Genomic DNA, 13,945 nt, shown 5'->3' with positions numbered 1-13,945 from the left:
TCTACATTCAACTATCAAATGTCAAAGACAAGAAGATAAATAAAGTAAAAAGAGTGTAATAACCAAGATGTTGATCGCCCTGAATAAAAATCTAATCTAACGTTTAACCCTTGCTCTGCTCTTAGGATATAAATCCAAACATTCTCCTATATTAATTGGATCGACTTGATTAGACTGTTTCCTCTGGTTTCCTTTAAATTGTTTCCAAATGGGAACTTTTTTCTTGCGTCTTTAGTAATATGTTCTTACGTCCATTCCCCTCATCAATTCCCTCCTAGAGGGAAAAATTCCCTGTTGAGTGGGCAGTTAATTCATTTTTAAAAGGTTCGTACAGTCAGGTCGAGAGGTAATTGTTCCTGCCTTGGAGAAAGTGAAAGTTAATAATTACCATTTGAAAATATATTAAAAATTTATATAATATATTTCAATCGTGAGTAAAATATGCAATAGTGTGCTGAGTACAACGCTCGCAATGAATATCAGCTGGTCCCGCATTGTTATTAGAGGACTTTCCTTTGGGAATATCTGAGCTAATTTTCCGTTTGGAAAATCAAAGTAATTGGAAATTCTAGACACAACCCCTCTTCCCTCTCCCCCCCAACTAGTACCCGTCCGGCATTCTATTAATATTCATTAATCCCAGTAGAGGGGTATACTAGTCAATATTTGAACTTATATCCTTTGAAACCCTTTAAAGTAAACTGGATAAATTACCATTAGAAAAACATGTCGCCGAGTGTGTAAGCACAAGCTTCTAAACAACTCTTTTAATTATTTATTATGTAATTTATTTATTTTATTTTTTTACTACGAGGGATTATTCTACGTTCGGATAACCAAAGATAGGCAAAAATTAGCTATAGCTAAAGTTGCCATGGATACGACCCTTATTCATGAATGAACCATTGATAAATAATTATTGTATCCATGGCAATTTTAGTTATTAGTTTCATTGTTGCTCAACTCTGAGGCTAACAGAGGTCCAACCCCTATTTTACAATTTTGTCTTAAGGCCAGCTTATATCCCAACCGATCCTAACACTATCCTCACCATCTACGCCGATGACACTTGTCTATTGTCAGTGAACAATGATCCTTACATTGTATCCCAAACCCTCCAATCCGAAATCACCACCTTTGAAGAACGGTGCCAAAACTGGAGGATTAAAATTAATTCCAATAAATGCCACCGAATCACATTTACCCTTTTTCGTAAACCCATGACTTCTTGCCCTAGAGTATCCTTTAATAATACCCCTCTTATTGCTGTCGAACAGACCCGTTACTTAGGACTACATCTGGACAAACGACTGACATGGAATCCTCATACAAGACTAAAAAGACAAGAAATTGCTCGTCGTTTCCGACTATTACAACATTTATTAGACAAACGGTCTAAATTGCCAATCCATTACAAAAGACTGATCTACATGACTATTATAAGGCCAATCTGGACATACGGAGTTGAGCTTTGGGGCTCCACTAAACCATCGAATTTCTCCCGAATCCAATCCTTACAGTCCAAAATCCTTAATGCTCCTTACTTTGTCACTAATCAAGTCATCCATCAGGACCTCAATGTTCCATATGTTGCCAATTTGGCCAGAACCACATATCATTCCTTCCATAATAAACTTTTCAATCACCCAAATCCACTTGTTAAGAGGAATAAAAATGGCTGTTTCTAAACGTTAAAAAAAAAATTAATTCTTCATTTGGAACTTTATATCTTTAAAACTACTAAGGCCTATCTGGACATACGGAGTTGAGCTATGAGGCTCCACCAAACCATCGAATTCCTCCCGAATCCAATCCTTCGTAAAATTCTTAATGCTCCTTACTTTGTCGCAAATCAAATCATCCATCAGGACCTCAATGTTCTATATGTTGCCGATCCATATCTGGCCAGAACCAGATATCAATCCTTCCATGATAAACTTCCCATCCACCCAAAACAACTCGTTTCTAACCTGGCTTCTCCTTCACTACCTAATAATCCTTCTAGACGTCTGAAAAGAAGATGGCCTCGAGATCTTCTCCTCTAGAAATGTTATTGGCGTTCTATCAGTGGGTAGATTCTCCACATGTTTGTATCATGTCACTATGTCACCTACAGTAAAGTTACTTGTTGTATATATTTGTATACAGTTGTAAATAACAATAAATAAATTATTAAATTTTAAAAAAAATCTTAAGGCCTTTTATTTTAATTTCTATTCATTATTTTATTCATATTTTGATAATATGTTTATGTCAATCGTTAATCTCTCCAAATAAATGTTTATATCCTAACCAATTTATCTTCTTTGGAGCTTCCTTCAAAAGACTTCCTCGATTTACTGTGGATTCAGCACTGATGAATTTAAAAACTTGACTAAAAATTTCCCCACACCCCCAACCAGTCATAGCAAGTTGTAGAAATTATTACTACGGAAAAGTCTGAATGTAACCAGACTATCGCACAGGGACCTTAGGTATATATTGAAAGCGCGAAAAATATCCAATTAACCCCTGTCTTTGAGGATTACCCAGCCTCCAGGATGAGGTATGAAGGAATCGGGTATCAGAAGGTATTAGCCCTAATTGAGGGGATATTAGAGCCCTTACCTAGCCGCATCAATACCTCTCACCTCATAGTCCGGGGTCGATTACAGTTTGTATAGAAGTGTTTGATCATTGTCTAATACAATGTCCCGTTTATCAGGATTATCTTCTACAGCCTTAATATGACATTTTCTTAGTTTGAAAATACAATATGATATGTTCATAAACATTTTGTTTAGGAGATATTTACGTCTTAAGATTTTAATTTCTGTGAATTATTCAGTTATAATTAATAAATTTTTAATTAATAAAAAGTTGATCTGTAATTGTTCGAACAAAAAGTTTGATTTATGCAAAACCGTTATTAAAATATTAAGAACTATTAGCCGAATAAATTCTTGCAGCCAGCACTCAAATTAATGATAGTTAAATGTACTATATAGTAGTTTATTTGTTTATATATAATATTTTAAATTCTTGAGACTAGTATTAGTTTTTAAATACCTCTTTATTAAGTCTCAACACTGTTTATTATATTATCAACAGCCCAACGTTTCGGCGGTTTAAATATAAAATCGCACCTCATATCAAACAATTTTTTTTATATCTTTATTGAAATTTAAATCTGTATATTATATAATACATTCAGTAAATTTCATCTTAGTTAAAATGGAGTGTTACAGGCGTGTAAAGAAACTTCCCATTGGCAGCACTCTAAAGTTTTTAAAAAAATACATAAACATACAAGAAAACAGTCAGGGTTGTGGTCAAAAAAAGAACAAATAGTTTATAACTATTTTAATTTCCGACGTTTCGTCCAACTTTGCAGGGCTTCATCAGGGCTCAAAAGATACAAAAAAAACCTGAGAATATTACAAGATAATTTAAGATAGGATAAATATTATGGAAAATAAAATGATGTAGTATCAACATAAATTAAACTTGAATAAACAATGATAAGAATAAAAAATAAGTAACAATAGCAAGAGTAAAATTTAAGTTTAAAATTTTTACGGTCAACTATATACACACACACACACATATTCATAAATGTTTTTTAATCTAACATTAAAGTTTTAAAAATTAATGAAGTTATAAAAAAAATAGGGTTATTTTGACATGAATTTTATTACCTGGGCAAAATAGCCAGTAAAAATTTTTTTTAAATTTTGATATGAGGTGTGAATTTATATTTAAGATTGCCCGTGAGGATGGCCGAGTTGGCCGAAACGTTGGACTATTGATATAATAAAGAATGTTGAGACTTAATAAGGATAACTTTTGATTTATTTAATAGAAAATACCAGTCCCAAGAATTTTGAATAAATTATATAAGTTAATAATAATAATTATTATTATTATTATTTTATCGTGTATATAATATAAATGAACGCTGCACCATGCAAGACCTGGGTGGTGTCGGTGCACTGTCTCCTTCGTTGACGTTCTCGAAGTGGGAAGGGCTTTGGACTCAGCAGTCTGAATTTGTTACACTGACACCTAACCAGTGGAACGTCCCTCCCCGTTTCAATAATCCACTGGTGTTACCTACATGTTCTTAATTACCTTAATTGAACCCTGCATCTAACCTTATTGCCACAAGGCAATCCAAGTTAGTATTATACTAGTATACATATATCATTTCCCTGCAATATATATGTATGTATTATACGAATATAATAATAAAGGATGTTACAAAAAGAAACCTCTATTGTGCCTTTAATTTTTTTTAAAACAAAAAACAGGTTAACAATAATAAACAATAAATAAATTCAAAATATTAAAGAATTTTATGATTAATTAGGGAGAAAAAGAGAAAAAGGGAAAAATGTGAGACCACCCGATTTTTCCCTATTGCATTACGGTTTCGATATTTTTTTGTTAACTTTTGTATTCCTGCCTGAAACAAAATTCCCAAATCCTAAAATACAAATTTTTATAACAGAAAAATAAAAACATTTCTATTGGAAGATAGTCTGGGTGGCGGTCAATAAAGGTATCAAAATAGTAAAAGAAAACTATTTATTGTTAACTAAGGTTTAGCCCCACTTTATTGGGCTTCGTCAGGGCTGATAAGATTAATTTATACCTTTATTGATGCCACCTGGACTATCTTCCTCCTAAAAACATTTCTGTTTCTAATATTAGAATTCCTGGCTCTTAAATTTTTGTGTTTCGAAACACAAATATAGCATTAACTTCAACACAAGCCCGTCATGGTACAAGAGCCCAAGAGAGAAAAAAAGTTATCTCACCCCAATTTTTAATTATTTTCATGAAAAATATGTATAATCACTAGTCAAAATTGATGAGTCTCCCAAGTATAGGTAAGGAGAATAAAAAACGACGGCTATTTTAAAACGTTTAAAAAAAATAATTTTTTCATTCGGTGCTCTATATCTTTAAAACTAACAACACCAGAAAACCTAAGAGACCGTCATTTAAAGTAGAGTGAATTTCATTAAACAAGAGCCCCTAATTTCGCTTTTTACGTTCAATAGTTCGAGAGATATGGCATTTTAAATTGCAACATTTAATAAAGAATGCACTCAATCAGAAGTTAGTGAATTTATTTTGAGAAATCTATATCTTAAAAACTATTCCACTGCCAGATGTCTATTACCACTCAAATTAAAGCCAGTTTAATATACTATAAAGTACTTTATGACCTTTACCTTCGTAGGAGTAGTAGTTTTAATGATATTGGCTAAAATAAATTAATTTATAATAGTTCAGACAAAATTTCATGTGCAACATTTTTATTCATATGCGAATATCATGAAAACTAGAACTCCTACGAAGATATATGTCATAAACTACTTTATATGAAGTTAAATTTCCTTTATTTTGAGTTGCAGACAAATGTACTTCTAATGACTCCAGAGACATATTTTTCAAAAATCAATAATTTTATCCGAACAAATAGAAATTAATATTTGTGAATTTGTTTTGAACTTCTACAAAGATAAACGTTATAAACTACAGTATAGTTCATTAAACTAGCTTTAATGTGAGTGCTAATAGACATTTGTACGTCGAACGGTTTTTGAGCTATAGATTTCCCAAAATAAAATTTACTAACTATTGATTTTTCAGTGCATTTTTATGAAATGTTGCTTTTTAAAATGCTATATCTCGGGAACTGTTGGACGTAAACAGCTCTATTAGGGCTCATATTTTAGCAAATTTACTCTATTACAAATTATGTTACCTTAAGTTTTCTAGTGTGGTTGGTAGTTTCAAAGATATAGAGTTCCAAACGTTAATTTTTTTTTTCTCTGCACGGGAGTCTTCCTCGATGTTGAACAAGCTTTTAATCGAGTCTGGCATCCATGTCTGCTCTATAAACTTCGTCAATTTCTATCCCCTCCAGTCCGCCGGTGTTCCTCAAGGTAGTATCTTAGGTCCCATTCTTTATACGGTTTATACAGCTGACATCCCAACCCACGCTAACACTGTCCTAACAACACACGCTGATAACACATGTATACTGTCTGTAAACAACGACCCAACTAATGCAACACAAACACTACAGACACACATAACATCTATTGAAGAGTGGTGTCAAAACTGGAGAATCAAAGTAAATCCTGACAAATCCCACCAGATCACCTTTACTCTCCGTCGTAAACCTCTGCCCTCCAGTCCTACAGTATCTTTTCTAAATACTCCACTAACACCTGTTGAACAGATTCGATACTTAGGACTCCATCTTGACAAGAGACTTACTTTGAATCCACACACGAGACTGAAACTGCTCATAGATTCAACACTTATTGACAAACGCTATAAACTTCCCATTCACTTCAAAAAATTAGTATACACTACGATAATCAGACCAATGTGGACATATCTAATTGAGCTCTGGGGCTCCACCAAACCATCAAATTCCTCCAGCATCCAATCCTTACAACCAAAATCCTTGATGCTCCTTATAACGTTACAAATAAACTCATTCACAAAGACCTTAACATCCCATTCGTTGCAGATTTGGCCCAAAACAGATATGCGTCTTTTCATTCCAAACTCCTTAATCGTCCTAATCCATTAATTCTTAATCTTTCATCCTTAACAATCCCTGATACTTCTCCGAGGTGTCTGAAAAGAAGATGGTCACGGGACCTTCTAATGTAAATTAATGTTTAAAGTACCACCAATGGGTGGTTCCTTCCCAAGATTTTCAAGTGTATATGAAACATACAATATTTATTGTATTATTTTGTATAGTTGTAAATTACATTAAATAAATAAATAAAAATTGTTAATATTTGAAACCAATGGCGTTTTGTATTCCCCTACCTATACTTGGCAGACTCATAAATTTAGACTAGTAATTAATTATACCTAGTTTTTATAAAAATATTCAAAAATTGTAGGCGAAATAACTGCTTTTTTTCTCCAAGGCTCTAATACTATTCAACTATCAGTACCGAATTCATGGACTGAGAAGTGAAAAGTTTGTTCTTATCACCAAAAAACTTTTTGTAATGTATTAAAATCCAAATATAAAAAATAAAATCAATATTGCATAAATTAGGAATTTTTATTTCATCATAGAATAACCATAATAAGAGGAATGTTTACAAGTTCGTGCCTCCTTTTGACACTATCATTTCCTACATAAACCCTAAAATGACTTATACATTTTGTTCGATCATTGCATAGCTTGTAGTAATTTATTGAGAATCGGGCTCTCAGTTTTTGTTTTTTTTTTATTTACAACTGTACTTACATAAAATTACATCTAGTAAATTTTATGTTTTGATGTAAGACCGCCATAATATGACACAAGCATCTAGAGAAACTACGATTGGTAGTACTCTAATAATATTTCTACATTAAAAGGTCTCGAGGCTATCTTCTATTCAGGCGTATCGGAGGATTTTCAGGGATAGAAGAGGAAGAAAGGTTAGAAACTAATGGGTTTGAGTGGTTAGGGAGTTTATAATGGAAGGAATGATATCTGTTTCCGGCTAGATCGATTATATATGGAACATTAAGGTCTTTATGGATGATTTTATTTGTGACAAAGTAAGGGGTATTAAGGATTTTACGAAAGATTTTGGATTGTAAGGATTGGATACGAGAGGAATTCGAAGGTTTAGTGGAGCCCCAAAGCTCAACTCCGAATATCCAGATAGGTTTTATTATTGTAACGTAGATCAGTCTTTTGTAATGAATTGTTTGTCCCCAAATGCGACCTACTAGTTTCGGTAGTTAGGGAGTTTGTAATGGAAGGATTGATATCGGGCTGGATAGGTCACATAGGGATCATTAAAGTCTTTGTAGAAGATTTGTAAGAAAGTATTATTTATATTCACCATAATTATTATTGTTGTTTTCAAAATATTTTTTTTTTTTTAATTATGGTAATTTAACTACTTTTTCAATTACCTATGTATACATTTTATTTTCCACTTCTCTCATCAGTTCATTTTATTAATTCCATTCTTTAAAATTATTCACTTTATGTCATTCTGTTTATATTTTGTATATTCATTGGTTGTTATCTTGTCTTGTTCTTAGCCCTGATGAAGACTAGAAACTATAGACGAAACGTTGGCACAATTAAATAAGTTACACCAACTCATTTGTATTTCATTCTGACCGCACCCCAACCATCTTCCCCTCGTACAAGTCATCCACGGTCAACTATCTCCCATAATTATAAATTATTTCAATATAGCTATAAATAATATTTTTCATTAAATTTTATTTCTATTACTTGGTGACATGACACCTACATGAGAGAGCTTATTTGTAGTTGTTTAGCCAATAATTGAGTGACCAGATACAATACAGAAGGATCGGTTCCAATACCAATGACAGGAGCAGTAGCGGCCCTGACCCGGACTAACCACCTCATTAAACCTCTCCCCTCCCACTCCCGGGACCGGGACTGGGGGCCCACATGGAGAGGGGACTGTGGGCATTGTCAACACCACTAACGACGTGCCCTTCTTATCTCCTCCGCCCTGGGCAAACAACTGGCGGACAATTGCTACAAAGAGTCCTTTGCTCTGTCACCTGTGTCCTGGGTTCTACCCCGCCAACAAAGTATGTTTGCTTTCAACTTTAAATTTCACTGCTGGGTTCCGTTGTCCTCTCACTGAAGGGGTGACAAAGGGAATCCCTTACGGTTCAACCGGAGCGAAACGACGAAAAGAAAAACAACTGAGCATTCGAAATTAAGTTATTTTCCGCCCGGGAGACCATGAAATGGATTCCGTAAGTAAACCACATTTTTCGTTTCGTTGAATATGAAATATCTTAAATTCCTCATAACTGACTCCCGCATTAAACCAGAGGAAAACCTTTATTTCATATCCAAAACTTGAGTATATTGATAAATTTAACATATCAGAAACCCTCCTAAAATACCTGATTTATTAATTTATTTATTGCAATTTACAACTGTAATTACATAAAAATATATCTAGTAAATATGATGTTAGATTACAATAACATGATACAGACTTATAGAGAAATTTAATAAAAAGGAGAGAGAAATGCTTTATTCATGCTGCCTAAATACATCGGGTTGCTACATCACACAGCACACTAATCAATCCGTGATCGGACATATATAAATTACATATTTTTACATGGTATAATAATATAGAAAGAAAACAATTTTTTTTTCCCACAATTTTCTTTTACAATTACAAATTTCAGTATACACAACAAATACAAATATTTCAATTTATTCCTTTTTTTTTTTTACTTTCCCCTTCTTGTCCATTCCATTTCACAATTTTTATTTCATTTTATCGACAAATTCACTCTCCTAAATTCCTCCTCTCAGATCCTCCCCAGTGGCCCGCGAAACAAATTCACTATTATAATATCAACATATTCACTAATATATATATAATTTCTTAAATTTAATTATTTGTTGAAAAAAATAATTTTGACTTTATATTATAGTGTTTTACTTTTCCTTAAAGATAATTATATTTTATTAAATGTTCCTAGACAACATTAATTGAAAAATTGACAAAGTCAATCAAATTTAATATTTACTCCTTACTTCTAAGAACAGTAAATATAATTTGAGTTCTTTAATATTCACATTGAATTGAAGTGTAAACAGAACAAAGAGAAAGAAGCACGAATTTCTCGAGAACGGCTTGATAGATTTTCATTACAAATATACCAAATTATTGGTAATAACATTTACTACAACTTCTATTCTCTTCACATTTTGCGATGAAAAAAAAAAATTTGTTATGATGAAGACTTGAAACTCAGGTCGAAACGTCGGCATAAAATAAATAAATATGGTTTTCTTTATTTATGTTGTTATTTGCTGACCGCACCCCCCGACAAACTTCTCCAATAATAAATTATTTTATAGATAATTACATTAATGTGCAAAAATGTACAGTTGCCTTCAAGGGGCGTGGCCTAATCCCCACCCTTAGCGTCATTTTCGCTTAGAAAGATAGTAGTGCCATGGCAACCCCCTGTTAAACACCAAAAAGGCTATACCTGAACCACCAGCTGATTGCGAGCAGCGGTGCGTAGCAGAACTCATGGCATCGGTCCATGAGTCAAAGATGATCAAAAGCAGAAAATGTAACTTCGCTTTGACGGCGTGATCATCACCTGCTACCTTTATGAATAATCAAGGGCGAAATGTTTCATCAGCTCCAAGCTGGGATAAAATTATTTCTTGTTACATCAAGTCCGAAATCAGATTATCCAAATATTCAAGTTCAGATCAATAGATAATAAAAGGACTAGAAGGGAGGGGGGGGGGAGAAAACTTTATTCAAAAATATTGTACTGCCCAACTGTATTCTGTTGCTAAATACACAGCATACTTATAACTTACTAACCAGATATTTTTTTTTAAATTCTTATAATAGGTGTATTCATGATATTGTGTTAAATGTAAAATACTTTACCATGTTAAATGATATAAGTATAGCATATAGCATTGTGAGCAGCCCTATTTAAAGTCATGTTAAATGGTATTTAACCCGCCATTTCCGCCATCGGTGGAAGCCTTTTTTATCTTATCTTTAAAACATTCATTTTGATCTATAATTTATTGATGAACGGAGAGGAGTCTAAAATACCTTAAAGCAAGATCATAACACACAAAATAATTGAAAGGAATTCTCTTAAACTACCATATCCCCGAAATTCCATAGTTAGTTAGCAGCTTATCTTATCAAATATTTAGATATCAAAGAGTATATAATATTGTATATTTTTAAATAATAAAAGGAAGTGGAGGGGAGGGGGAAAATACACAGTAGTAAAATGAAAAGTAAAAAAAGGTATAAATGGTTAAACTTAAGGATAGATTTAAAGTTTAAATCTTCAGGAATAATTTTAAATATTTTTTTTTATTATTTATTTATTGTAATTTACAACTGTACAAAATAATACAACAGGTAAATATGTAGTATGTTTCATATACACTTGAAAATCTTGGGAAGGAACCACCCATTGGTGGTACTTCAAACATTAATTTAAATTAGAAGGTCTCGTGGCCATCTTCTTTTCAGACGCCTCGGAGGATTATCAGGGATTGTTAAGGATGAAAGATTAAGAATTAATGGGTTAGGATGGTTAAGGAGTTTGGAATAAAAAGACGCATATCTGTTTTGGGTCAAATCTGCAACGAATGGGATGTTAAGGTATTTATGAATGAGTTTAATTTTAAATATAAAATATATTTTGCTCCATTGCTAGCTAATAAATTTACTTTCTCTATAAATTCAAATTTCGATTCATGAAAAAGAATCGATAATTGGTAATTTAGATGGGATGTGATCTAAGGCGCGGCTCGAGGATCTCCCACAGTCCCAGCCAGAACTGAGAGGTAGATAGCGAAGGTTGAGAGGGAAAGAATGGGGATTTATAGCGGCATTGAAGGGAGTGATTTTTTACACGGGCCCTTCCCTAAGGGCGATTCATCAAAGGGCGGGGATAGGCGCCCTGTGCGAGGGCGCCCTGCGCGAGGCTACCTCTTGGTACAACTCCAACCTCCCCGCCACTAATTTACTATCTCCCGGTCCAGTTCTAGGCAAATCCCTTCAAGGCTAATTCATTATCGCCCAACCGGTTTTTTTGTACTTTTTATTTTTTATTTTTTTTAGAGCATAATTTGTTTTGTTTTTTTGTTGTTAGCAATTTATACTAACACTATATATACCAAAGATATCAAAGAAAAAAATCTTACAATTATTCATTAATTTTGGCAAAATGGATACAAAAAATCTAGTACACGGATCAAATAACTCTCACTTGCCACAGTTCATTGAGATGAAAATTATACTTGTAAATTTAAAAATAGCTATATCTGTATTATCCAGGTTGACAATAATTCCTCTTATAGTACAAGCGTCCAAGAGGAGAGAAAAAGGCATTTATTTCACCCCAAGTTTTTATTACTTTAATAAAATAGTTCAGGTGGCAAAAGACCAACACTTTTAATATTTTCTTGCTTAATGCAGCTTCAATTATATTTTAAAGAATGGAACCGAGAAGGAACAATACATCTCTCGGACTAAGATTTATTTTTTATTTATTTATTTATTTATTTATTGATATTTACAACTGTATAAAAAAAATACAAGTAAATTTGATCATAATGACATAATGATATGATACAGGATATAGAGAAACTACCCAGTAGTAGAACTCTAAAAACAGTTTACAATATAAGGTCACGAGGCCATCTTCTTTGGACTAAGATTCTAAATCTATTCTATCTGGGCCCTGTTTCATAATAAAGTACAAACCAATATTATTAGTCTTGTCGATTTAACTTAATACAATTACACTGACTTGTACAATAGTAACTCGTACTTTAGTACTTTTTCACTCCAGTAATATCACTAATAGTCCTCCCTATTATGAAAAAAATAGTATTAGTGTAATTAACACGCTCATTATGATGTCATGCTATATCTAGAACTACAATACTGTCTTGATAACAAATATTTTACACTCAACCATATAGTACAAGAGCTGATGAGAAAAAATTAAGTTATTTCACCCAAATTTGTGATTAATTTAATGAAAACTATGTGTAATTACTAGTCAAAATTGATGAGTCTGCCAATAAAAAGGTAAGGTAAGGAGAATAAAAAATGGCTGTTTTTAAACGTTAAAAAAAAATTAATTCTTTATTTGGAACCCTAAATCTTTAAAAGTACTAAGGCCTATCTGGATATACAGAGTTGAGCTTTGGGGCTCCACTAAACCATCGAATTCCTCCCGAATCCAATCCTTCGTAAAATCCTTAATGCTCCTTACTTTGTCACAAATCAAATCATCCATCAGGACCTCAATGTTCTATATGTTGCTGATCCATATCTGGCCAGAACCAGATACCAATCCTTCCATGATAAACTTCCCACCCACCCAAAATAACTCGTTTCTAACCTGGCTTCTACTTCACTACCTACTAATCCTCCTAGGCGTCTGAAAAGAAGATGGCCTCGAGATCTTCTCCTTTAGAAATATTTTTTGAGTTCTATCAATGGGTAGATTCTCCATCATGTCGTAATATCACTTACAGCAAAGTTACTTGATGTGTGTATATGTATACAGTTGTAAATAAATAAATTATTAAAAAAAAAAACTACTAAGAACACTAGAAAACATAACAGAACATCATTAAAAGTAGAGTAAATTTGCTAAAATTTGACTCTTAATAGAGTAATTTACGTTCAATAGCTCCCGAGACATAGCTTTTTAAAAAGCAACATTTCAAGAAAAATCAGTTAGTGAATTTATTTTGAGAAATCTATATTTCAAAAGCCATTCAACGTACAAATCTCTCAAATTAAAGCTAGTTTAATGCACTTTAAAGTAGGTTATAATGTCTATATTCGTAGGAGTAGAAGTTTTTATGATATATAGAAAATAAAAAACTAAAAAATCGATATGCACGAAAGTGCTACCCCAACCTACAACGGTCCAATTCCTAACTTAAAATACCTTCCGGTAATAAAAGGATAACAATTTTATTAAACTATATATATATATATATATAAAAGTTAGCTGTATATGTAGCAGGTAAATAATAATAGAAAGTTTGTACTAGGAGGATTAAGTACCTTTAAGTTTGTCAACAACCTGTCCTTATATATACCAGAGGAATCGGATAATAAAGTTAGTTGTTCAGTAGAAGCGTGTCGTTACTCTGCCCAAACCCCTTTCATTTTTAAGTTATATTGTCAGTCTAATCATAAGTTATATATAAGTTAGCTGTATATATAGCATGTAAATAATAATAGAAAGCTTGTACTAGGAGGATTAAGTACCTTTAAGTTTGTCAACAACCTGTCCTTATATATACCAGAGGAATCAGATAATAAAGTTAGTATTCAGTAGAAGCGTGTCGTTACTCTGCCCAAAACCCTTTCATTTTTAAGTT

Source organism: Halyomorpha halys, unplaced genomic scaffold (assembly GCF_000696795.3).
Source record: "Halyomorpha halys isolate HHAL.00 unplaced genomic scaffold, Hhal_1.1 Scaffold183.1, whole genome shotgun sequence".
Classification (NCBI taxonomy): Eukaryota; Metazoa; Arthropoda; class Insecta; order Hemiptera; family Pentatomidae; genus Halyomorpha; species Halyomorpha halys.
This window is presented reverse-complemented; position numbering follows the sequence as displayed.